The sequence below is a fragment of the Syngnathus acus genome, chromosome 5, assembly GCF_901709675.1.
Source record: "Syngnathus acus chromosome 5, fSynAcu1.2, whole genome shotgun sequence".
NCBI classification, from domain to species: domain Eukaryota; kingdom Metazoa; phylum Chordata; class Actinopteri; order Syngnathiformes; family Syngnathidae; genus Syngnathus; species Syngnathus acus.
This window is the reverse complement of record NC_051091.1, coordinates 7,137,743-7,165,503: the sequence shown is the minus strand read 5'-3', so window position 1 is coordinate 7,165,503 and position 27,761 is coordinate 7,137,743. Positions and strand designations below refer to the sequence as shown.

Below are 27,761 nucleotides of genomic sequence, written 5' to 3'. Positions count from 1 at the left end.
CTCGGGTACTGAATTGTGAATATGTAGGGGTCGACTATAGGTTTTAGTTGTAATACCACCAATTACCACTAGATGACAAATGTCTCAGTTGCACTTATACTGAGTCAATTTCAATATTTTTTATATTTAAAAAACATTAAAAAATATAAAAATATTTAAAAAGATATATATATTTTTTTAAATTACTTCTTGCATGTGACGTTCGTTTCTTGTTCAGCTTTATGCCATCTTTGAATGGTAATTTTGCTCCAATTTATTTATTTAATGGTCATTTCTGCTCCGTACCACAACTGCATGCAAGCAGTAGTTCAGAACATTCTGAAAAAAATGGTAAAATAAATGACTAAAACAACTGCCAATCAAGGAAATTTAGTCAACTGCTCCAAGTTCTGCAGTCCATCATTTATTTTGCAAAACTTTAAACATAAAAATGGATTCCTACCTGAGCTATATGAATCCCACGGAACAAAGGAACACTTAAATTAGATATGAAAATTCAAATTTCCTTCCGTGAAAGCATTAAATTGCGGAAGAGATAAAAAGAAGAACTTTATTTGCCAAGGAGGCCCATTCCCTGCCTTTAGGTGACACAATTTATGATCAGAATTTGCATTACAAGGACAATGAGTCGAGTAGATTTAATATCACCTGCGAAGGGGCGACGGCAGTCATAAAGTGTTACAAAGGATTTAAAACAGTGCGGTGTATATAAATAAATAAATATCAAAGTGGACATAATATAATATTATACGCGGGGCTTTCAAGTCGGGGCACTTTGCATTTCTCAGTTAATTAATAGATTGGATCAGAGCAAGTTTAATCAAATATAATTGAATAAGAGCACAGTAAAAAAAAAAAAAAAAAAAAACAGGCCAGACGTTAAAGGAGACATGGAGAGGAAATGATAGCATGTCCACTTTTCAAATTAATTGAATTTCACTACTTTTGAACTTGGACCAAGCTGAGGTAATTAATTGACATGCTATCCAAAAGTAGTAAAACAAGATAATATCGCGCACTGTGCACAAATAACAGTCTCAGACAAGCATGGAAAGTAAAAATCAACACCAACTAAAGACGACTCAATATAACTTGTTAGTTTTCTGCTCCTCTAGCTCTTTTTGTCACTTTTTTTTAGTCTCACATTGCACATATTATACTGCATTATATTATAAGATGAATAATTTCGTAGCCGTTTCTCATTGCATTAAAAAAATGACTTCTTTATAATTCATCACAGAATGGGAAGGAAAAAAAATCTTTGTTATATAGTGACAAGCATCCTAATTAAAAAGTAAAAGGAACACTGAGAGTAGTCGAACTAATTTGGAACATACTAATATTAATAGAATAATTTATGGCGCAGTATAAATAAATTAATAGAGTAATTCGTTTGAAAAAAGCGATGGTTTCCGTTCAATTTAAGACAAAAAATAAAGTCAGGCTCTCAGACAAGGACATTAATAAGTGCTCTATCACCAGAACAGAAAAGGAAGCGACAAACTAAACACGCACTGCTCACTTTTAAAACACATCAATATTTCAACTCCTTGGTAAAAAATTGATGAGAAACACTTGTACTTCCTGCCTTGTTATTTTCATCTGCTGTTTAAGGACTTTTGATTGGGACGTTTGTGCACAATCTGCAAAATGCATTGCATTTTTTTACTTTTCAACCAGAATGATCTCCTGTATAAAAATAGATGAAGCTGTATAGGAGAATGGAAAAGGAAAAAAAAAAATGCAGAGAAAGAGAGATAGGCAGACGTGGACGGGGTCATTACCATCCTTATTACTCCTCATTAAAATACAACCCTCACAAAGACATTATTCTACGTGCGCGTGTGTGTGAGCACAAGTGACCGGGCATGTGCATGCTTTCGGTGTTCCTGATGTGCACATGTGCGTCAATATCCAAAAGTGACAAAAAGGAACAATATAATTGGAGAAATGTACGCAGTAATAATAGGTATTCAGAAAATGATAATTCATATTAAACAGGGGTGCACAAAGTCAGCCTCATTTGCATGTTTTAGATTATATGCATTTCAAAAGTAATTTCCGCGGGGCATATGAATGACATTAATTCCCGGGCGGGTTCCGCTATAGACCTCAAACTATCAAACACTCAAACATTTAACAGATGAGGGGAAAAAAAAAAAAAAAAAAAGAGGGAGCTTGTGCCTGGGCGAGGGGACGTTTCAAGGTTAAAGTGATTTATTTATTTATTTTTCCTCCCTCAAAACTTTATTTAAAGTTGGTCCACGGGTATTTGTTCAGATGTATGACTGTGCTTTCCGGTACCAGTCTGAGAAAGCCACTTCTCTTCCTATTCAGCAACGTTTCCTCAGCAAAGAGCCTGAATAAGTGTGACTCACAGTGAGTCATGTGGCCGCCGTGTCAGCTCCAGAGCCAGACAAGCAAAATCCAGCAAAGACAAGACTCCAGTCGCCCTACCAGAAGTGACCCCAACAGAGCGAGGGGAAAGGAAAAGTGATGAAAAAGGATGTGGTGAGCGAGGGGAGGGGCGGGACTGTGGACGAGCGGGAGACAGAGGGTTCCCTCTCATCGCCTGGCCGAGCTGAGAGGAAGACCCTGGGGCAGGAAACGGGTTGGATGAATGGATGATTCCAGTGGAAAAGTCAGAAATGCCACAGACAGCGCTCTTGTCTTATTAGGGAGTCTGGTTTCAAACGACATTCGAAACACTCGCTGGATATATGTGTCTGTCATATTGCGTGATGCGCATCAAGGCTAATGCTAATGTGTGCCTATTGTTTGTGGCTTGGCTTTGTCAATAAACAGAGCTGCTGCTGCTATTGCGAGTCACTTAGCATGTTATTATCCCATTAAGAATTGATGCTTTCTGTACAAAGGCATTAAACTGGTTTGTTTGCCAGTGTAATGCTCTACACACAAAACCACAAAGCACACGCATGAAATAAATAAATAAAAACAGAATCCCGAGTGGATTAAGTTAGGCCGGGTCCACCAACTTATTTTATACCTTGTAAGATTTTCCCATCTTTTGGTCTGAGGTGTGTTAAGCGTGGATTTGTTTCGATAAGAAAACCAACAATTTTGAACATCAATATTTATAACCAATTCACATCTGGGGACATCGAACATCTCGAAATATTTGACTGTATTTAATGCCGCCAATTGTGAACGAGATCAGAATACAGCCAATAAAAGCGCCCTGACTGTCAATTGGTCAAACTGTTCTTTTTGTTCAATTTCAGAAGGTCCAGATATTTTCGTAGCTATACGCACGACCATTTGGCGTAAAAATTGCCACGTTGTTTTTCCTTTCGAGCCATATCTAATTTACCGTGTTTGGGAATCTTGCCCTTCTGGGCGCACCTGACAATCTGGTGACAGAAAGTAGACTTTAGACCAGGTGAAAGCAGGTCTAAGCTGTGGCGCAGTAAAACGATTTTGGTGAATTTGTACTGGGCACAGGAAGACAGATTCTGCACTCTGATATGTTATATCATCGTATTTCTTTCATTAATATGACATGAGTGTTCGTCTGAAACATCGAATGTATCGTTATTACAATTATCGTCATTAATCGACTTTTAAAAAAGTAGGGCTTTGGTAATGTTCCAAAGCCGTTACGTACAAACCAGCATTATAGTTTTAACGTCCGTCCTATCTCTCATTACCGCCATTCGTGGCAGTCGGTGATTTTATGGAATGTGACTTCAGAGAGTACAAAACGAGAAGGTGGAGGGCAAGAGAACAGATCTCCGGGTCAGTGAAGGAAGGGATAACGTGAGCCTGGGAAACATGTTTGTTTCCTCACTTTTTCTCTTTCATATTGTTCCCAGCCAGTCAAAGCGGATCTGTTCATCCGACACACAAGAGGAGGACGTAAAGAGGATTAGAGTGTGTAAGACACAAATCATTACACACACACAAGTGTGTTCATATACAGCCAAAGCTTCAACGTGCCTTGAGGCAGCCATGTGGCGTACGTATTGAATAAGATGTGTCCGTCTTCACCAAATGACCAAAGAGGTGCACGGCCCGGAAGCGCCCTACTCGACTTTATCGATGACGCCGCCGCTCGGCCTATTCAGCGGCAAAGAGCTTTCCCGCGGCTTCGGCCGGCCACACTCGATCGATGTTATGAGCAATGCGGACAAACTGCTGCTAAACAGACGGCCCTCGCCGCAGAGGCCCGCCACGGCGCTGGCTCCCCCGGGGTTAGATCGTTCCACTAATGGAGGTCTCTGCTGGGGCCCCGATGGCCCCTAACCACCAAACAGGCCCCAAGGACTCGCTTTGCCGTTCTCTTTTCAATCTCTTTCACCGTCATCCCTCCATTGTTTCTACAGCTACACAATTGTATTGACCTCAGCCTCAATGGGCCGTCCACACTTCCTCGTTTGTCAAAAGCACAGAGGGCCCTCGGAACTCGACCGGGTTGACTCTTGAGCAACAAAAAAAAAAACAGAATAGCGTAATTTTTCATCTCCGAGGTGGCGAACACATTTTTTCAACGATTCAATTCAGCATGTACCACTGTAAAGTCTTAATGACTCTACAACAACAACAAAAATTCATTTGTACTTTGAAATATTTAAAAATTTCATACCACTTACATTATTGTTTCCATTGTTAATTGGCGCTTATTCCTTTTTTTTCCAACTTCAGAGGATCCGCATACAGAGCGTGCGTAGTGGCGGAAAATCTGTTTCGGGTATTTGAAGGGGTAAAACTCAAACCGGGCTCCCTTCCCGCAACACTCCTGATTAGTCACTCGCTTCGCCTTTGCATTTGTCTTATTTAATAACCGTGAAAGTAGCGAGAGGAGAAGAAAAGCAAACGCGCAATGGAAAGAACCGTCGCGTTTTGTCATTTGCGATTGTTTACCTTCCCCACTGCAAATTGATTTTTACATCTCCTCTTACTGGAATCTCTCTGCACTGGAGCGCCAAAACTGTCTGGCTTTGGACTCGGCTGCCAAGCCCGTCCTCCAGGCTTTATGAGCGAACTCTGGGGAGGACATTTCAGCCTTTCAACTCACAAGTCATTGCAATGATACAATGCTGCTTTTGTCCTGACTCCTGACCACCTTTGTTGTTTTCTTTTTCCCTCTTCCAACTACCGCTTGCCTTCCTTTCTTCACGTCTCCTGCTTTTATGTCCTTCCATAAACCGGGCCTACTAGTATGTCTGTAAGCGGACAAGGTGGATTTTACAGATCAGAGGTGCCGTAGGACACACGCATACTGCAAGACAGTGGAGCTTCAAGTACAGGCTAGGGTTACATTGTGGCGGTTGGGCGGTGCGCTGTGGTTCCGTTCTTCCTCGGTTCTGGTAGGACTGAGGTTTGCCTGCAGGGACCTCCAGTGAGTCAGGCGGCAGGCCTGAGCTAAACTAAGGCCGAGGCCGGGAATAGTCGGGCGGCGCTAATGGTGTGTTTGTAAGGGCGAAGCCAAACAAACAAGGTGACGTTTGAATCCAAGGAGAGGACCAGATGTTGCTCACGCACACACGGGACAAAATAAACTTGCGGTGAGGCAAGTACACCGTGTATATCTGGTACAGTCGTAGCATCAGCTGCCGCTAACATGTGTGTGTGTGGGTGTGTATGTGCTTATGCCAGCTGAAGTTCCACAATTTCTCACCACGTTCACGCTAATGAGAAAAAACGGCCAGAAAACCTCATCGGTAATTATTCCCCCAGGAGCAAGGTTTCGACATGACCATCGTACGTAAACAAATACACACACACACACACACACACACAGTACAAGTGTGTATAGCATCCTGACAGCTGAAAAATCGCAAGGTTGAAATGTGTGCATGTGAGTGAAATGGAGCCTAATTATGGTTATGATATTATTTTGTGCATGTGTATGTGTGTGTTTGTGTGTGGACACGTGGTAAACAATCACTTGTGAGCATTTTCCCCACAATTACAGCCTTCTCAACCTCGCCTACACAAAGCGCTTGAACTCACTCCAACCTCTTGTAGCGACAAATCCAAATGGAGCTTTGCCACACAAAATGTTTGCCTTGCTGCATTAATGTTTGCGCGCATGTACAGGATATGCCAAAGTGTGTGTGTGTGTGTGTGTGTGTGTGTGTGTGTGTGTCAGAGACAGATAATTGAGCAGCCATTAGGGTCAATATTTTTGCAAAATTGCTGTCTTTGTCACACGTTGACTCTCCTGCACTTAAAAGCGTATTTAATTCAACCAGCCTGCACACAAACTATTTGAAAAGTAAAGATGTGTGGCAAAATCAGGCAATCATTTTGTCGGCATAAAAGTGAATGGCTGGGCAAAGAGGCACATAGACACACACAAAACACACACACACACACACACACACACACGTATATGCTCCCTGCCCAGTGTTTGTGGTGGCGCGGCACATCTGGTAACATCTGGATGTATTTTAGGAGTGTTTACATTTCCAAAAAGCTGAGAAAAAAAGAAAAAGTCAACCAAAAGACAGAACTTAGAAAAATACTGCAGGTACCAGAAGAATATTGAAGAAAGCAACTGGTCCCAGATGGTGATTGTTTCCAACCTACCACAGTAGACGACGTCCACGCAGTGTTGCAACTATTTGTTCGGATCTCAAGCCAACAACAACTCACATTTGTGGTGCACTAATTGGCAAACTACAGCCTCCCATTCTTTGGGGGGGGGGGGGGGGGGGACTTTTGTCCCATCAAGCTTTACTTACCTTAAATATTTCTGGTTGACAACCACTCTTACGCACTCAGCGCTGCACACAACTCAGCCATTCCCGCCAGCACATACACCCATCCGTTCCGACACGCACACACGTACACACACACGAAAACAGCTGCATTTCCATTTTTCTTCCCCTAAATGACGAAAACACAAAAACAGTTGGACTTCATTCAGGCTAATCAAAGCTGACATGGAGTACAGCTCTTTGAGATGATGTCAGCAATGAGGGGAAACACACACACACGCACTTCGTCTATAGGATGTAATTTCAGTGACTGGGTGTAATTTACCAGTGTAAGTTGAAACCAAGTTGCCATTCCGGCAAAGTACAATATAAAGTATACATACTGAGACGAAGCATTTTTCGGACGATATTTTACGGTGGACACACACAGAAAAACACACAATCAGCCATATAGCCAAAGTATGCTAAAGATTTCATCGTATGTGAGCTGATACAAGACACATCTTAATTCATGCGGACTGACTTTTTGATTGGAGTCCCACACAAAGTGTCTTTGGGATCGTTCTAATCCCCTCAGGTATTCCACTTTCCCATGGCCCACCCTAACCTCTACTCGTACACACGCACACACACACAGGGGAGATTATTAAAGCAACCTCGTGGCACATGAAGGTTTCTGATGGATTTAACATCAGGAATGATTGTTAACTTTTAGCACTAAAAAGGCTTGGAGTGACTCCTGAGGAAAAAAAAAAAAAGAAAAAGAGAAGAAAAGGGCGATCCGGCCAGACGCTCGGATCACATGACAACCGGGCCGCAGCTGCAAGGACCCCTGGGAAAACGGCCCATTGCCATCCCTCAGATCACGCCGAGTCGGGAGCCGAGCGGTAATGACGCCATGCGTCTATATCGGGTGTCCGCACCGAGACACCATTTAGCCGCAGAGTGGAATCCGCAGGAAAAAAAAAAAAAAGGTATCACAGTCGAGTGGTAAAATAAAAATAAAAGTTAATCACCGTGAAATAGATTAAACCTATTAAGAGGAGCGTATGCTCAAGGTGACAGAAGAAATTAATTTGGCTCAACTATTGAGACCCTTACCTCCACCCCGCTATAGGATTTCTACCAAACTAATTATCACGCTCCACTTTCAGAAATAATAAGAAAAGTGCTTAATAGGTCCGGATTTACCCCTGCATTCATATGTCCATTTAACATCCCAGCTTTCATGCCCACACACTTCTGCCTTAATGCAATTTCACATTCATGATTTCAAATAGGCAAAGGACTTATATTTCAAGTGGTGTCAGGGTTAGAATATACAAGCGGCAATATTAAAACACTGTTAGGTTCACAGCCAGCACGCCGAGCCTGAGTGGCTGAACGAAGCGAAGGTAAAGATGTTCAATAATGTTTTTGTCACACTTGAGGACAAAGGAGAAAATGACAATGAAAGCGCAGCTATCTGATTAATCTTCCTCGCTGTATATTAATTTTCTCTCCTCGCTGATTTATGCCGGTTGGGATTTTAATTTTTAACCAGAGCACAGATATGAAGAAGATCTACCAAGCCAGCAACTCAAGTCAGTTTATTTAGTCAGCCATTTGCCCCAATTAGAACAACATTCAAATGCAACTATTGTTTCATCTTAAGCATTATTTTACATTTTTATGTTTTCCACTTGCTTACGCACCACTCATTTGCATCGTAGCGCCCTGCGGCCATCAAGCAAATCTAAAGTGAAAAATGCCGGTTAGGCCAGTTTCATTATCAGAGCAATAAAAGTTAAGCACAGAATAAATAAATAAGGAGGCCGAACAAGCCCTTAAGATTGAGTTTATGTTTCATGATGTTTTTCATCACTTATTTATGCAATTCAATTAATCATTTCGGCGAGCTTTCGCTGAACAACACCCTTATGTTTTTCCACACATTTCCTTTAGAAAGCACGATTTGTTGCTCTCTGTTATCATGTGAAATTAATGCGGCTCTCATCTCGATGAATCTCATAAAATTAAACACAATAGCCAAAGGAATAATTAGCATGAAATGCTGAGCTCCTGTCAAAATCAAGTTGCTGTCTTGTTTATTCTTTATTTTAGTTAACCCATCTTAAACTTTTTCCTCATTTTGATGCAAAACTAAATATATCTGGGATTAATAAAGTATTCAGAGATGAATGATGTTTTTTTTCCACATAACTTTAGTGGAAGAGAAAAAAAGACAATGACTTGCTATTACCTCACACTGTAGAAAAAAAAAGTTGGGTGAACTCAAACGTTCAAAGCAACACACTTTGATCAAATTTGAAGTTCTGCGGCTGTGAAAATCAATAATTCAACAAAGAATTTGCAACTTTATGTACCCCAACTTAAAGCTACAAGTAAAAATAACTCACCAAATTGTTATGAGCAAACAACTTTCTTATTTTTGTTGTGCTAACTAACATGGCCACCACAAATGTCAATAATCCATATTTTAAAGTTTTTCCATCTTAAATGACTGTTTCAGCCTCCCTAAAATACAACTTGTATTTTTTTACAGTGCAGAGAATTTTGATTAGTGGACTAATAGCTACTAAAATAGCTTCAAAACTGTGGTACCATTAAAAAAAAAAAAATCCTAAAACACACACACACAACCTCAAACACAAGAATGATCATGTATGAAATAAAATGTGATGACTAAATGAGCACAAGCGCCTCTCCCTCACTGGTCAGTTGTTCCACTGTTAAACAGATGAGGCATACTTTCACACTTTTTCCAAAACTTTTTAACGGTGGCTTCTTGGCCTCTGCAGTCATGTCAGCATAGCGTCTATTAAAACCGCATGTGGGCCCGGCCCGGCTCGCCGACACACACACACACGCACACCCTCTGCTTTTCAACACTGAACTTCTAACCTCTTACTTCGCCGCCACATCTGGGCTTGGGCGGTAAAATGTCCCCTAACGTTCCCGCATAGACGTCGTCTAAGTCTATAAAAATACACACTGAGGTGATCTCGATTCGATTCCCAAATATTGACTGCGTGTCAACGTCGTCATAGTGACCAACGCAGAGATAAAAGGTGAGAACCCAAAACCCCTCTGTGATATTTTGCGCCCAATTCACCGACTTTTCAAAATGCACACGTCGGAATGTTTCCATTAAACTACAGCCAGACTCACACGCAACTCTAGCGGAGGCTTTAAATAAGCCGAGATAGCCATCAGGAAGATCTGATTTTCGCCTGCCACCCGCACAAACACATGTAAAAGAAGACACAGTGGCATATTATTTAAAAAAAGACACCGCTGTCACACGCCGATGCGTATCTGGACAAGTCAGCCCGAGATAAAGTCACTTGACAACTACAGCAATCGATGGAAGTAATTTATTTACCTCGCAGGGCAATATCTGCTCTGTCTTCAGACAGCAGAGAGAAGCGGGAGATTTGGCAAGCGAGTGTGAGTGCTGTGTAAATTAATCTAGCAGCAGCCACATCCACAGCCGAGCATAAGTCCATAAAACAAGCGGAGGTTAAAGCAGCTCACATCATACGCACACGCAGCAGGCAAAGGTCCAACACCAAAACCACTTCTGCTAGAAACACAAGAGACATGAAACGTCATCTCGCTTCCATTACCGCCATCCCTGGATACTACTAAAAAGTGAAAGTTAAGAGTTCTTTATTTCTCTTTCTTTCCATTCAAAAGCAACACGGCCGAGTGAGGCCCGTCCACGGCCCTTAACTTTAACTCAATGAAATAAAAGGCACTTAACTAAGCCTCAATGGTGCGCAACACACACACACACACACACAGACACGCACACACACTTATCCCCCACCTCCTCAGATGCTCATGAATATGCATTTCCATTGTGATTTATGCATCCCGGCGGGGGTGGGGGCCTATCTGAGCGCAGGGCCAACATACAGGTCAGCTCATTTGTAAATCAGTTGCCTATTTATGGATGTGTTTGGAGTGTTTATATGGAAAGGTAGGTGCACATTTGTGTGGATGTTTGCCGCTATAAATTGCTGCTTATTGGACAAGGTCAGTGTCCTAAAACAGACTCTTAATTAATTACGACTTCATCCTCCATATTTATTGATGTCTTTGGGCTGTGTCGTTTTTGTGTGCTCGTGTTAGTGTGTGTTCTATTTGTGCCAACCGGCGGTCTGACCCAGCACTTTGAAGCAGGAAGTTGCCTCGCTTTCTGACCTCTCTTATTATTCCCAGGAAAAAAAAGAGACACGCCTTTCTGTCAAGAATAGAGCCAATCCTGTGCGTTGGATTAGGGGGGGGGGGGAAAGTGTGACCAAAAAGTACACCAAAAGACGCCCAATGCTGTGTGCTTCCTCTTTGTGAACGTTCAGTGCTTGTTGCTCCGCCTCCTCCCACCTCCTCCGAACAACAGATTTTGGGCTAATAGGGCAGCTGCTGGTTACCCTGCCCCCCTTCTCTTAAAAATCTGCTATGCTGCTCCCTTGCAAAAAAAAAAATAAAGCCCAGCAGGACATATGTTGTTTTCAAATTCTTATTGATGCGTCTGTGAATGGAAAAGTTGAAACCGTTGCTGATAGAAAAATGTTTAATGTGTCCAGTGTTTTTCTTGCGCTACCAGATACATTCTCGACTTTGCCAAGATCATCCAAACATTTTGGAAGGTTATACGAGTATGTATTGAATGGACAAACATTTGGTCTTGGGCCACTGTTAGCTTTGAAGATTTAGCAATGCCATAAAACTAAAAGGCCACAAAGGAGAGCAAGCTCTACTAATGTTTAACTATCAAGACAAAAGAAAACAATTCTTCCAGGCTTTGCATTTGGGTTGTTTGTTCATCTGTTCGTTAGTTAGAGTTTAATGGAAGACGAATACCAGAGTGATGCTGTCAGTATAATTCAAGGGTGTGCCCCCTTCCAATGGCAAGAAAAAAATAAACCCGTATCCAGGCCATGACCAAAATGGATGTCAACAGGTTGAAATGTAACTAGTTATTCCTTCACGCACCATTTCTAAACAAACCTTTGTGGACGTTGATTTTGCATTGAGTAAACTTATCGTGTCCTATTAGTTAATGTTTTGCGAGACATATTGACAGCGGTGAAAAGGGTCATTCTAAAAAAAAAAAAGCAGAGTTTGGCTCTGTATGACGATGGAATGGGTTTAGCACAATCTTTAAACTCAATATAATATAGAATATTTGGCCATTAAAATACTGCATAAAATAAATAGCGTGGCTGACTAATGATGGCCAAGATGTCCGATGACAGCATTTTTCTCTGACCCATTTGTAGACATCGCTAGCTGTTGCATAACACTCAAACATCATCCAAACACAACACACGCATCACTCTATAGCGCCATGTGTAAGCGAGCTCATCCTCATGCGCTCATTTGATGAACGGTGTTTGTTTATGCATGTATGTGCGTGTTTAGTGAGCTCCTGTGTGGTAGCACCCGCCAGCCACACACAGACACCTACATGCAAACGCCTCATAAAGACGCTTGCTTACTCACAAGCTTGCCTCGGAAAAAAAAAGGCCCTCCACTTCATTAGGAAAGTAAACACAAGTGCTGTCTGAAGTGGCTAATTAGAGACTAATTACTCCCCGCTCGTTACTAATGCAAATTAGATTACGCTGCTTAACTTCCTCATGTCCACAACGCTGCTGTTAATTGAGGCCTTTTGAAATTAAATTAGCCACTAATTAGCATATCAAAACCATTAATTCCGCGCAGCAAGGAGCGGGCGTAAGGAGGGGGGGGGGAAAAAACAACAACAAATGCCAAGTTTTCGTAATGAGTTTTGCTAATTGAATATGTATGCTCAATCCAGTCGTTTGTGCCAGGAACACCTTCTTGTGTGAGTGTCGCCAAATGAAATCAGCGTGTATCATATGAGCAGCATGTAATTAAAGTCAGCAAACACTTTGCCAGTGAGTCGAAGATCACACTGAAGCAAGGATGAGATGGATGCTCATCTCATGAGAAGGGAAAGAGAGGGACCTCATGTGTGTGTCTGTTTGCTCTGGCTATTAGACATCTTTGAAGTCAAGAACTTGCAGCTCTTGTAAAGTCCCGCAAACCCCCGCCAGCACTTTCTCTGGTTCTAACTGGCCCCTCTTCACCTCCTTTATACTACCTAAGCAATACACAGTGTCACATTTGATGGCCACTAGCAGGTGAACAACAGCGCAATCTTTCATTCAAACTGGATCCGATTATCCCCTTTCCTCTCACTGAATAGACGATTTAAACTTTACGGATTAGAAGTGGTGAGTACGTTTGCCTGCTTCTGAGTGAGCGAGGGCACGCACGCGCACGCACACATCGTGAAGCTAGCGGCTATTAGCGACGTTAATCTAAAGATCCATCTCAGCCTTGTAATGTAAAACCAAGAGAAATAAAGTCATTCTGCGCAAGTTCCTTTCCTAAGGTGCATGAAAGGCCCCATTCACATCTCGGAAAGTTTCATCTTTCTCATTTCTTATCACTTTATCATGTAAGGATAGAATTAAAAAAAACAAAAAAACAAAGGAAGGTACAACTGAGAGGCACAGACAAAAATAAAAATGATAATTTGATATGAATATATTAACTGGATGCAACAATATTTGCCTTAATTGCTACAATTATCATATTAACCAGTTAAAATTTGATATAGGTTGATTAGAAAAATTGATTATTCATCTGTTTCTTTTCAGAGTATTTTCTTAATCACGATCTAACATCCTTGAAAAATTAATTTGAAGCCATTTCTTATCAGTTAATTAAATCGGGTAAGAAGTCTTTTTTTTTTCCTTCTTTTTCTTTTCAGTGCCGCATGATTAGAACGGTTCTGTTCTCTTCTGTTCAGACACCATGACGTTAGAGGGGGAACTTTTCACAGTCTCATCAAACATTCACCAGTACAAGAATAGGACTTCTTTGAAGGGCCCGCCGCCGACGTCTTTTTTTTTTTTTTTCCTCTCTCCCCTCTTCCGAACCTCCGCTGTACTGATAAATTGTGCTACACCCAATAGATCTTTCTTTCTCGTTAACACATTCTCATTAACGGACAGAGAAAGCAAAAGGAGAGGGGAGGGGAGAAAAGGGGGCAGTGGAGGGAAGAAGAGGCAGAGGGGGAAATGGGAGCCAATGGCAGCAATAAAATCACGTTTTAACATATTATAGACAGTGATCGATTGATTAAATCGATAGATGCCGATATATTTGGCAAACACGGGAAGTCACCAAAAATAGACTTCCTTGACATAGATTTCATTTCCGCTAGATTTACTCATCAGAGGGCGACTTCACCTAAGAAAACTAGTTTTCTATTTCTGGAGGAATACTAATTATAAAATCTCAGCCAGCCCCTGGCAAAGGAAAGCCCCTATCGTGGGGGGAGGGGGCAAGTCCATTCAGTGCCATCAGACGAAGATAAGTTCTCTCTCTACTTCAGCGATCAGCAGAGCAGAACCGAACAGATACCGTGCACTCGGCTCATCTGTCCATCCCGGCCTCCTCAGGGAGACGAGGAAAGATGGGAGGAGAAGGAGGGGGGGGGGCGCATGACGAGAAGGAGAATAAGAGGGAAGAATCAGTCGGAAAGAGAGGAATATGGAATATTTCTGTGATTGGATCATCAATGGAATGAATATTAGAATGTGGCCAGATTTCCAGATTAACCAATCAAGGCGCTCCCCCTCATCAGCTAGTCGGCCCCCATTAAAGCTCCAGGGTGGAGCTGTCGGTAGCTCCATCTGTCCCGATTTCGCCCCCCCCCTCGTTTTTTTTTCTCTTCACTCCAGCTGTCCTCATCTTTCTCCCTGGGAGACGGCACAATTCTTAAAGCCACAATTACTGCACACAACTATCAATTTCCCCTTCAATTAACCCTGTGGGAGGGTGTGTGTGTGAGGGGGGGGGTGGTCAGGAGATTAGACATTTAAATTTCGGGGCACTCCTCGCCCTCTCACCATTCTCCGCTTTAGGAAGTGAATGACACCTCAACGGAACCATCTTGACCTTTTCATTGGAGGTCAAAGAGCACTCAGTGTAGCCCAGGTGATTTGATTGGTCAAAGAAAATCCGCAAATTCACACCACAAAATGCAGCAATAGAGTGAATGAGAAAGAGAAGGATGGGGGGGGGTCAGTTGCGAGATGCTCTTAACGACTCTCCATCCCCGATAAAATGTTCCTAAATGACCTTTTAGACAACGCAAAATTGCGGCAGACTACAGATTGTACGCGGCAGCTCCGACCTTCGCCAACCAATGGGCGCATTTCAAGGCAGCTTTCCACTTTTACTTAGTGACGACAAACTTAATAGGAGGAGTAAAACGGATTTTGTTCTCTATAGTCAGCGCACCGTTTAATTTATTTCAGGGACAAGCAGGTGTAGTGACGAAATGTTCATTCAGCCCGCAGTGTATTCAGACCAGCAAACACAATTTGTGCAATTTTTATACGATGAAAGCATACACAGGAGTTTACGCCGCAGCTAAATGAGAAATGTGTGTTTACCCGTGGTGGCGGCGGCGCATGAAAATATTTTGTTAACAAACGGGACAGGAATGTGTATGAAATGTCTCCATTTTTGAATGGTTCAGCTGCATTGTGTTGAATTTGTTGAAGGGTATGATTGATTGACCTTGCGGCACATTCCTGTCAAATCACTGCGAGAGAATTAAATGATTGCTATTGAACAAGCGTGAGGAGAGCTAGCAAATGTTGGAAGTAAACTGTGATGACAGCCGGGATGTAATGAAGAGGCTGGGAGGGAACGCAGAGCCGCCATAATTAGAGACAACAGGCTTGACAGCCAGTCCGAGAGAGAAAAGGAGGAAAGGGGAGCGATGGATGTTCAACGTGAAGGTGGCCTACCGGAGCTTGGCCAGCAATAAGATCAGCGGGAAACAATTGGCTATTAAAGAGCTGTGTTATAAATACAAAAATATAAATATCTACGAATTGTTGAAATAAAAAAAAAAAAGGGGGGGAATGAACCATGTGCAATTTTATTTACGCCTATTTTTTAATTGCCTTTTTCTTTTTCCCTTCCTTCCAGAGCCCTCCTATCACATCCCCTTTCAATCCCGCAAGTCTTCAAAGCCTACCAACCCAAACACACACAAATACACATGGCCTTCCCTCCTTAGGAACATGAGAGCTGTCTCTAATTCACAGGCTTGCAAAACTGCGCCGGACAGCAATCTTGATCTGCCGGGATTAGGATACTTTTATTTCCCCGAGAGCCAAGGGGTGAGTGTAGGAGGGGGCGGAGTGAAGACACAGGCAGGTGTGCAAGTGTGTTTCAACCCAAATGTCAGAAAATGACCGGTGACAACAGCAACACCTGCACAATGTAATGAGATACAATCAAGAGATGATTTCTTCTTCCTGTATTCCACTCGTGTTGGATTTATTTTTATATTTTTTTAAGATATATTCCTAGCAGTTGCAATGAAGAGAGGCCAGTTGCCTGTCAACATTCAACCATTCACAATCAAGTGGACGAAGAGGACACAAGGGGGCAAGGAAGGTGGAGGAGGGGATTACACAATTATTTAGATAACAGCTGGGAATAATCTAGTGGCAGATGTCTCTCGGGCAACAATGCCCATCGCACACGGTCGCGCATGTGTAAGCACAAGCACACCAAAGTGGAGAAAAAAAAAATCAGCCAAAGATCTCAATCCTCTCTCTTTCAATGAAGCCTTCAAACCTCATCTGCAGCTCTGATGAAATCATCTTTAAAAATAACAAGACTATCTCCTCACAGTGATGAAGTGCCCTAAAGAATACATACAAGTTTAGAAAACTGATGACCTGTTTGCTTTTTTTTCTCCGTCACAGCCGCTCGAAAAACAGAACCTAAAACCAGAGGAATTCAGTCCGGGGTGTAGGGGGGGGGGGGGGGTCACGCTGTGATTGACAGTTAATTGAATGTGCTCGCACACGCACACGCGCGCACACACACGCACACAATAAGTGTATCTACAGCATCCCCTCGGCTCCTGATAGTGGCTCAAGCAGCCCCCTACCGAGTAAATCCTTCCCAGTGTCTTTACCTTGAGGAGCAAAACCACGCACAAAGCAGGAGTAAAAGAAAAAAGAAAAAAAAAAAAAAAAAAAAAGAAAAGTCTTTCATTGTTTTGTTTTTTTCCCCCTAGAGGAGATAAGCAAACTATTTAGAAAGCCTCCAAGTTCCCAAGCACTGGCCTCTCCTAATCTCCCATGTGAGGTTACAAGCAGCAGAGAAGGAAGGAAAAGGGCGGTCCACACGGGTGTCAAAAGCTCCGTCAATCCGTCAAGCCGGGCCGCCTATTGTGATTTAGTCCGACACTGGCTAACAGCTCGTCCTGTCAAGGGATGGATCATCCCGCACGGCGCCTCACATGCTAATAGCTTAAGTCGGCATCCCGTGCCTCGCACCCCCCCCCTCCCTCCCCGGAACTAATACCACAAATACTTATACCATAAAAGAGCTACCCTGCGACGTTTTCACCAGCGTTCGCCAACATCCCGATACTTGACGGATTAGAAGACATAATAAGATGCATTGAAATGGTTATTACCTCACCGGTCCACCATGACGGGGAACGGTGCCATGCCGAGCAACTACCAATGCAGTAAATCAGACTCGCAGTCAAATAAATGAGCAAGGAGAAAAATAATTGTGTCTTTAAAGGTGTCAATTAGACTAATTAGACTAAATCTGAAGATGAGCGTGAAAGTGCTCGTCTCTCCATTCAAACCATTTTCGAAACGCTTGGCAGCTGTCACCGAGCGTTCGCTACCATCCTCTTCGCTACGCATTAAAGCGGCGGCGGCGGCGCGCAAAAGTTGAGTCACATTGTTGTTGCCGGTGAAGCTTTCCACTGATCTGCTCCCTCGCTCCTCTGCTCGGTTTGACGGCCGCCCCTGTCAGTCTGTCGCGGCGCTTTCGAAAAACATCAACGGCTTCTCTGATGAAACGCTTACAAAAAGGTCAGAAGGTCGGAGGCGAGGGGGAGACGACTACGGGGAGAGGAAGGCGAGGAAAGGGAGTCGGGACAGAGTGAAGGAAAATCCATAACACAAATAAAGCTGTCAGCGGCGATGCGGAGTTAGCGGCAGATTCGACGACCAATGAGTGATTGTTCATCAGGATGCGATGTTTGAAACACAAACCGTAAACGGGAGTGCCTGTTAGTTTCTCGTTGTCAGCTTATCGTTTTTTCTTCCGATGGCCTTTTCGGTCAGCGAAGAGTTACAAGGTGAAACTTGTTCACCATTTCATGCGCCGAACTTTATTCAGGAGTTCTGATTATCTACGATGGATTCTCAGGTGTCTTATTGGTTCGAACAGCTCATTCTGCTCTGCCTGTGAGCTTTTTAAAAAAATCTAAAAAGTATTTTGGTTTGGACAGTGACAGTCAATCAAACGATGTCACTCTCCACTCAAAGAAATCATTTTCTGTACATTTTACTCTTCAAAGTCTTTCATTAGTTTTGAATGGATATCGACCAATCCCGTTGGTTTACAAGAGGAGGAGCTCCAAGCGTGCTTCTGACCTCATGCTCCTTTGCGACTTTTTCACTGTCGGCGAAACTTGAAAAGCCCCTACCGCCGCCTCTTTACTTTCCGATTCGCTCTCATTCCTCCAGACTTCACACTGACAGCAACACCACGACCACCAAACACACACACACATACACACACACACGCGTACACGCACACACTCCAGCGTGCCCCACCCCTTCAGTTCCAGCTCTTTGCTCCAACCATGGCCTCAGGTGCCAAACGCACCCTGGAGAGGCTGATCTAATGCTTCCTCAGCTGTAATGACCCACGCCTCAAGAACTCTTGGACGCTCCTACCAGCCTTTTCACTCGTATGTTCTATCTTCCTCTCCGTCCCTCACTTCCCTTTTCACCCCCCGCCTCACCGCCACCCGCTCATAGGAAACTGTCTCTTCCGCTTTGAACTATTGGGTCACTCCTTCCCACATCCATCAGCTGTTAATGGGCTGGTAAAAAAAAAAAAAAAAAAGCCTGGCCCAGATCAAATTAGGATTATGTCTCATGTCAAGACAATTGAAAAGCAATCTGTTGAATTAACTCTAATCAAAGATTTGAAAGGAATAATCCTCAAAACACAGGTTTGAAGCAATGACAGCTCTCTTAAAAGACAAAAGCGAACACACACCTCGCTCGCATCTATTTAAGATGTGTCTCAGGGTGCCCCCCCCCCCACCCCACCTTGTTCTTCCTCACCTTACTCTCCTGCAACTTTACAGTACAACGCTTGCCTCCTGACCCGTCAGGAAAACACATCTCATCTTTGAAAAATGTGCAGGGATTTATTAAAAGCGCACGCTCACACAAACACACACACACACGAGCATTGAGCCCCGTACTTCTCCTAAATAACTAGCTCAATTTGAACCACATGTATAATCAGGACTCAGTCAAAAGCAATGTAGCGGCAGTTTCACCATGCCGTCAATCACGAGAACATTCTCTTGCTGCACTTCAACAAATTTGTCAATTGTATTGTTTTAATAATTGGAATGATTTTATAGCTGAGGGGAAAAAAAGATCAGATGGAATCACAATGATGGAAATAGAATGTTGTTCTGACAACACTTAAAATGTTTTTTTTTTTTGTTTTAACTGCCTGCACGGTAACAATTTTTAGTGCTCTCCAACCTCAATGATAATTTTACCATTTCAGTTTTTTGTGGCACCGGAGAAAGAAAAGCTGCCAGTGTCTACGGCTGCTCAACGCTTCCATGTTTACCATTGCAAAGTCACATATGGGCACTCTTCAACATCACTTTGCATCCAAAAGCCCACTCAGACTTGTGGGCAGCGTATTACGGACACAGCCGGCGCACGGGACATTTAAATCTTCAAATCGTGTCCATTTTCACTAGAGCAGCACAGGTGAATTAAAAAAAAAAAGCACTTTTGTACACACACCTCATTTACACATTTATCAGCAGCCCTTCTGATGGAGGTGAGAGGACCCTCTGAGTGAGTTTATGGACTAAAACAATCATGCCAGCCTGGCTTTTAATCTGGCTAAAGCTTTTTTTTTGACGCACATGAGATTCATTGCAATTTTTTTTCACAGCTCTCACAAAGTCACACACACACACAATGCCTGAATGTCAGACAGACACACACATACACACACTCGGGCTGATAGAGGTACAGCCCGGCAGCGCACGACAAACATGACGCAGAAAAGGCACAGCTGTCGGAATAGATGACACGAGAAAGGGAAAAGAGGCAAAAGTGTGAGGGCAAATGTGAAGAAGAAAAAAAGACAATAGTGGACATGGGCAAGAGAATGTAAGCCTCAAAGTTTTTTTTTCTCCTCAAAAATTGCCGGTACCTGCCTTCGAAAGATGTCAATAATGTGATTAAACAGAAAGATCTGAAAAGCTTCATCTTTAAAGTTTGATACATGGCGTTTGACTCGATCACCTCCACAAAAAAATAAATGGGAAATCAAAAATGCTAATTAATGTCTGTTTTGTACGGAAATGTGACTGATGGTCAGCTTTCAGAATCCACCTTGTAGATTCAAAAAATCTAAAATATTCCTGACATTTCTTTCGAGATGGCTGAATTTCGACACATTCTGCAGGTAATTAACACAAATCTATGGCAATTTAGTTAACAATTTTTATCTCACTTGTCCAACTTGTAAAGAAGGCCTAAGTGCATTTGACAGCAAACGTGTGCATTTTCCCCCTTTTTTCAACCTACATGTAATTCCAATTTGATGCTAGGCAGTCGCCACAAAGTGCCTGTCCGACACCACAAATGTGACAAGGTCATAAAGCGTGATTGAGAGCTTTTACATCTTTTGTCAAAGAGCAATTAAGAATCTGTCTTGGAAGAGAGAAGAAAAAAAAAAAGCCAGCGCGGAAGATGAAATGGAAACAAAACAGTAGGGGATAAAAAATGAGAGATGGATGACACGGTAAATAAAATCAATTTTGACAAATGTCTGGAAGCCCATCAATCAAGTGGCAACGATGTTGGTGTCAGGTTGGCCATCACGTTGTCACACAACAAACGACTGTAATTAATTGTTGTTTCATGTTTCCCTCTTTTTTGTCCATTTGATGTCATGCATAATAACTCAATTTAAGTTTTTACATGGAACAGGATGTCATAATGCAACTAAGTTGTTAAATGCAGTTCAAATGTATGCAGCCTTATAAGTCATCTTTTTTATTTTACTACAATCAAAAATACTCCCTAATTTTCTGAAATAATTGACTGCATTTTAATTGTTCTATTTGCATGCAAGAAAACATTCCAATATAATAGAACGCAGCTCGACTATTAACGGTGCAGACGCAACTTTACTCCGTGTTGAGGCATTTTGTTTTAAATGTTGGACGGCGCAAAAAAAAAAAAAGAGCAAAATCATCACTTAGAAGAAACTCAGATAGCTCACACACGACGGTTAAAATTTCCAAAAAGTCAAAACGGGTTTGAAAAGAAAGCATTGTTCTCTGACCTTCTGGCTAGAGAGAGCTTTTTTCTTCTTCTCTCTTTCTTTTTAACACAATGAGTTTATTATCATCAGTGAGGGTCGCTTTTAAAAATACGTTATGATGCAAAGATATAACTAAATAAAAATAACACGTATTGAGGGAAAAAAGGGAGGACTTTAAAGATCTTGTGTAGTAAAATTATCACCACATAACTTCACGTCGGCGTTTATGGTTAAAAGACGTGTGGGGATTCATTAGAAGCGACGTTACAATTTGCGTGTAAATAAAAGCTGGACTTACTTGAGCGCTGAGAGTTGATGATTTGAGTTCATCCTAATTCTTATGAAGAAATAACTTTTAGACACATGAAAAATAGAAAAATATATATTTGTAAAAAGTCTTTATGCTCGAGAAGCTGTTTGGGGACCTTTTGGATTTTCCATTGCAGTACAAAATGAAAAGTTCCATTTTAGAGTGTATTTTAAAAAAAAAAGTTTGGAGACACGTGCGATAGTGAGTAAAAGTGGTCACTTTGAAGCCAATAAGAGACACCTTTCCACCTGGCTTGTTCGACTTAGTTAAAAGTTGACCAACGAGGAGAAAAGTTGACCAAAGTGGTGCGTTCTCGCAGCGTGGACAAGCCAGTGCATTAGATAGGGTGAGTGCGCGTGCGTGTGCTGTGCATGAACCTGTTCTCTTGTGTTGGGAAGAAGTCAACTTTCACGCCAGCGGTTGGAGCATGTGGACAGCCCGGCTCCGGCTCCTCTCGGCCCCCCGCGCGTCCCCTCGCTCTCTCGGCGACAAAAAGAGGCCACACACGCCGGTGGAGGGGAGCGATATGCACACAGGGGCAAAATGGGAAACTTCTTAAAAAAAACAAAAAAATAACGATTGAGGATAAAATAAAAACGAGAAGAAGAGAAGCGAAGACTACAAAAGCGTGCTCGCGAATTAGTCCTCTTCTTGTTGTTGGCTTCTTTTGTGCGCTTCTGGAGTCAAGTCACAACAAATGCGCCGCTCAAAGTGTGCCACCGTGCGCAACTTCTGCTTGGCTCCCCTCTCTCCCTATCTCGTCCAAAAAATAAAATAAAAAAAGTCTCACTCGTTTTGTCTATTGCTTCTTTTTTTTTCAGCGCCACAAACTTCGTCCGCCGCCGCTCCGCTCTTTTTTTGCCATCCACTCTGACGCTCCCTCGCTGGAAATCAGCCTCGAATCACCAGGGCAGCGTGCGTGCGTGCGCGCGCGTGTGTGTATGTGCGTACTGCAACGGGGACAGTTTGTGCGCTACCGTAATGCCTCTAAAGCAGGTGCGCCTTTTCAAAACTCCCCTAGAAAAGGAAACGATTCTCTCCCGCTCATTCGGCACGACTGTATTTCTCTTTGGGAATACGTGCGTCTTCTCCAACTTAACAATTGCATTCTTCATCGCTAATGCAAAAACAAAAACGACAGATGGTCTATTCACCGGCTCGTTTTCATCAAAGTGTTTAGTAAAGAGTTTGTTAAAGGTCAAAAGCGTCTCTGCTTAAACAATGGTGCGCAAAGCACACAAAATCACAACTAAAGTAATAAAAATGAACAATGGAGTCAAGATTCAAAAAGTTGCCTGCGAGGTAGCCTATCACTTTTGGTTAGGTTAGCATGTCTGTCTTAGAGTTTTGAGGTTGCAGGTTTGAATCTCAGCTGCAGCATTTATGTAACCTAGTGGCGCTATATAGATATTGCTGGAATTTAATTTCAAGTTGTTAGGTCATTGCATTCTATCAGTTCACCACAAGATGGCAGAAAACGATACACACTGTCCCTTTAAGGGACAAATGGCATTTGGCCAAGTGCTCCATTAGGATAAGAGATTTGATCTGTCAGAATGTGATGTTTCAAAACAAAAATGGTCATCAGTCAGTTATGTGATGTCTTTGAGACTTGTTATTCTCTTGTCACTAAGCCTTTTTAAATTATGTTTAATCAAATGTTCACACTCGAGTACACACTTGTGTGTTTCTTTCGGGAGGCAATGGGGAATTTTGAGGGGTTCAATTGAGCAGAAAACATAAAATGTCCAAATACCTAAAATATGTTTTAATGAAGAGGTCTTGGGATTGAAAACTGAGATCTAGAAATAATTTACAAAAATTTAAGCGCACAATAACTTTTGTGATTCTCTTGTACTTCTAAATAAGAAAATTGATTAAAAGTAACATTGGCATGACGTTCTTTTTCTTGCTGTGTGCATGAGGGGAAGTGACTGACCTTTTGACATCCTCGCATCCCGGCTGAGTCTTGCCATTATGTCGTCACAGAACAGATGGTTTGCCTGTGCTGAAGCGCAGAAAAACAACCCCTACAAAAAAAATAAAAAGATTTGAACATTTCACTTGAATGAACAATTTTTTTCTTACTTTTCTGCACTGACACACCGGCACTATTTGCTACATAATTGCCTCAACGCGGTGTCAGCCAGCATTTTGAGAGCACGCATTAGAGGAAGCTAAAACGTAACTTTAAATTCTCTCTCGCTGCATATTGATTTAGGTGTAAAGGACTGATGTCAGTCTTTAAATAATAGTCTTCCACAAATACGGGGGGGGGGAAAAAGTCTGGTTAAGTGGGTTCACTGCTCTTATATGCTTTCCTTGCAAATAGCTACATTGTGATTGGACAATTTTTACTGTCTGCATAGCTCACGATGCCCTTGATGTATTTTGGAAGCCTGACAACCCCTTTTGCAGAGTTATTACCACCTTTTTTCTTCCTCACCGCACTGCCTCATTCATTTACTAATTGACAGCATAATCAGTGTTGAGATTACTGTCTCTGAAGAAATTTGGGTATTACATCATGCCTGTCGCGGCAAAAGACGGGTAAAAAAAAAAGCTAGAGGAGGAAGTAAAAAAAAAAAAAGAAAAAAAGTGTGTTATAACTCAAAGGAGAATCTTGGAATAACTTGGCGTGGGCTATCAATGGGGGATTTAGTCTCCAACCTATTCTCTCGAAGCTTTTCCCATTGGAAAATGATGGCAGCAACTCATTCATTAGTATAATCAATAATGCTAAAAATATGTATACTGTCATGTGTGTGGGGTTGTTCGTGGGAGTGTGTCCAACCGGATCCTTTACTCATTTGCTGCTGTCACTGTAAATTTGAATTTGATTATGTTTATATCTGTGAAACAACCTACGTCGCTAATGGGTCAATATTAGTATAAAGTGTGTTAGGCATGCCCATCAGAATTATTCAATCACAGTGGAAATTTTGCAAAACTGAATGGTTTGCACACTTTGCAGTGCAATGATAAATCTCTTCAAATGTGTTGATGTAAAGTGACGACGCCTCGGCAAGAACAGGCTGCGTAACTGGATGAGAAGAGCTTGATAAATCTCGTTCTCATCTTCCTGTTTGAATTCCGCTACCTTTCTGCCCCATGTTAATCAGGGTGAACAATTATCAAAGTGGACAGGTAATTAAATTAAAACACAAGTGGTTTTATGAGTTGGCTTGGCTCCACTACAAGTTTTTTTTTCTTCTCCCCAGACTTAATGAAAGAAAAATATGGCAGTGTTCACCCAAAGTGTCACCGAGCCGCTGATCCCTCCAGTACGTGTTCCGAAGACAAATTCCACCCTGCTTCTGTTCGCTTGTTGAATCAGTTCCCCTTGTTGTGTTGTTTGTTTGCGTATGAGAGTAAAAGCGTTTGAGAAGCGTCGTTGGAGGGAGGGGCCGGGCAGCTTGTGTGGTATTAGCAAACAGTGAGCTTTAGCAGCCTTCTGGGAATAAACTAAAGCGGCACTACTACACAATTTGCCGCTGTCGATGTTTACAAACAAGTCCCACAATGCCTTGAGAGCTGGAGAGGCCTAAGATAAACACAAATAAGCAAGACGCTGCAGAGTGTCGAACAAATTTGAAAAAATAGAGCAAACTATTTGTACGTGCATGTTTTATAAATAACGACAACTCAAGCTGCACATGCAAAATCACGCTAAGGTTGATTTAAAGGAGAAAGTACGAATCAAAAGTAATCATGGATGCATATGTGGCTTTGGAAGAAGTGTGAACAAAACAGGACAAGAAAGCTCATCACAGCTTTCAATTATTCTGTCAACAACTAAACACACAAATACGTGAGTGGCCACAGGACGGAATAATTGGGAGTCCTGGTCCAGGGAAGTCATAGATGTGCTGACAAGATGTGCATGCAGACAGGCAAGGAGAGCCAAAGAAAAGTGAGGGAGGGGCTCATTCAATACCTCAAGGACTCACTTCATTTTTTGGCACTTGTGACCAAAAAGTCTAGGCAGGAGTGTGTGTGCGTGCGTGCGTGTGTGTGTGTATCCGTGACAGGCACACACTCACACCCACCCAAACACAACAGTTGAAGCTGTGCGTGACGACTTGCAGAGGCGAGAGACAGAAATTTGACACACACTTTGATTGTCACACATATAAACCATTGCTTTTTTTCATTCAACTCTCTCAAAAAGTCAATGTTTGAATTTGTTTATTAACAACCAGATTTGCTTTTGATTGGTGCAGTTCCCGATGCCTTAACCATATGTGCATGTTTTCATATGCCGTTAAGCTCACATACACCATGAAAGTTTCTCTTTGATGCTTGGCTTGAAACTGATCTGGGTTAAATGTGATGGAAAACATTTACAAGTGATGGAGGGGCCAGATGAGTACACAGGATGAATGCTTGAGCCTGGCCTGTTTTTATTTTTTTTGTTTTTGGAAGGGGGGGTGCTACTTTAGAAAAATTGTGTATAGAAAGTAATTACTGTACGGTGGTACCTCATCTTACAACTTGAAACAAAATGTTACCGCTTGAGTGACATGCCGGACTACACCTGGATCGGCCGCCATTCAAATCCCAAAAAATCCTTCACGGCTGCTCAGGTGGCTGCCTCACAGCGTGACCTCGGTTTTCGTGTGCCTTCCAACAAAACTTTAGATGTTGCTTGTATGGTGAAATGTAGCAACCTGCAAAGATGCGCAACTCAGTAGTCCGCTCCCCTGTGCGATCTTGTATCAAAGCAAACAAGTGACATGCTGTCTGCTCCTGTCGCCCCCCCCCCCCCACCACACACACTGTCACTTTTGATGCGTGCTTGTGTAAAATGACACGCCGTATCTCTCAAGCTGACATTATCACTCGCCAATGCGCTCACATCTTCCGGCCGCACGTCTTTCCCACAGGACTCCCTACAGCAGGGGTCTTTGTCTCCGAAAGCTTCACACACACAGAAACACCGCTACGATTTTACCTTTTCATTGTATGCCGGTTCAAGGCGTGTGTGAGGCCGCCAAGTATTGGGAGAATAAGGATGAGGCTGGCTGGCTTCACTAACCTTTTTGGGAATGTGTGTGTGTTTCACAAGATGAATTGTGAACAGACGGATGTTTTTTTTTTTTTAATCCAACAGAAAGAGATGTAACCCTGAGAGCTGTGTCACATTAGTGTGGCCAACAATCTTAAGCCGACATGTATAACAGCCCAGATACAATAACCAGCTCAAGACTCGCGATGAGTTGATGGATAGCAGGAAGGATTGTTTGAATTAACAAGAATTAAACAGAATACAGAAAATACATTGTTTTAAAAAAAATGAGTTATTACAGCACTGCAATGTTTAAGATAATTCATAAAGGTGTAAGGATGATTAGTTGCAACACCACTTGAAGTCTAAAAATATCTTGAAATGTGTTAACCTTTTGAATTTTAACAATCGCATACATCTTCGATGAACAAATGATACACTGGTGCCCTAAAAAAAGAGACTTACACATTGTACACTTAAAAATCACATGACCTAAGTCAGTTAGCTCGATGCTAACAAATAATTGGAAATGCCATAGATTGGTTTATAAATAGCGACTTTGTGGCAGTTCAAGATATTTGAATACCAACGGTGCAGCAACACGTGTAGACAGACAACACAATACTCAGATGCATGTATTCTTTATCCTCGGTGCAAAATGACTAATGTTACTGCAGTTTACTGAGTTACTACTTAAAATGGTTGTGAAACTCTTTGTCATTGTCCGCATGACTGTATAAACATGCTGCCAAGGAGCATAGTCACACCATAAGGAAGCCGCAATGAATTATTTATGTTTCACAAACTGTTTCATTCAAAACATTCTATGTGATTGTTATTACTAAATGCTTTTACAATATGTTGTTTTAGATAATAAACTATTTTCCTCTAGTTGTGGAAAATTGTGCTTTCACCTACCCTACTTGAGAAGTGAATTGGAAAACACACACGCACGCACGCACGCACGCACGCACGCACGCACGCACGCACGCACGCACGCACGCACGCACGCACGCACGCACGCACGCACGCACGCACGCACGCACGCACGCACACACACACACACACACACACACACACACACACACACACACACACACACACACACACACACACACACACACACACACACACACACACACACACACACACACACACACACACACACACACACACACACACAACTAGTCCTTTTAGTATTTTGACATTGAAAATAAAATACATTTCTTTCTTTCTTTGTCGAGCTTCATTTATTGCCACACTTACTGCAGATGCC

At 42.3% G+C, this 27,761-nt stretch overlaps 1 protein-coding gene across 5 annotated transcripts in view; it reads right to left on the bottom strand.

Annotated features, from left to right (window-relative positions):
- foxp4 (forkhead box P4) overlaps positions 1 to 22,395 on the bottom strand; it is a 71,572-nt gene extending 49,177 nt beyond the window's left edge. For 3 of the 5 annotated variants that reach the window (XM_037250788.1, XM_037250789.1, XM_037250790.1), the window contains exon 1: positions 21,855 to 22,393. The gene's annotated coding sequence lies outside the window, so the exon portion shown is untranslated. Of the gene's footprint in view, positions 1 to 21,854 lie in introns of all 5 variants that reach the window. The other 2 variants (XM_037250791.1, XM_037250787.1) reach the window with 2 other exon arrangements.
- Between the last annotated feature and the right edge of the window lie 5,366 nt (positions 22,396 to 27,761).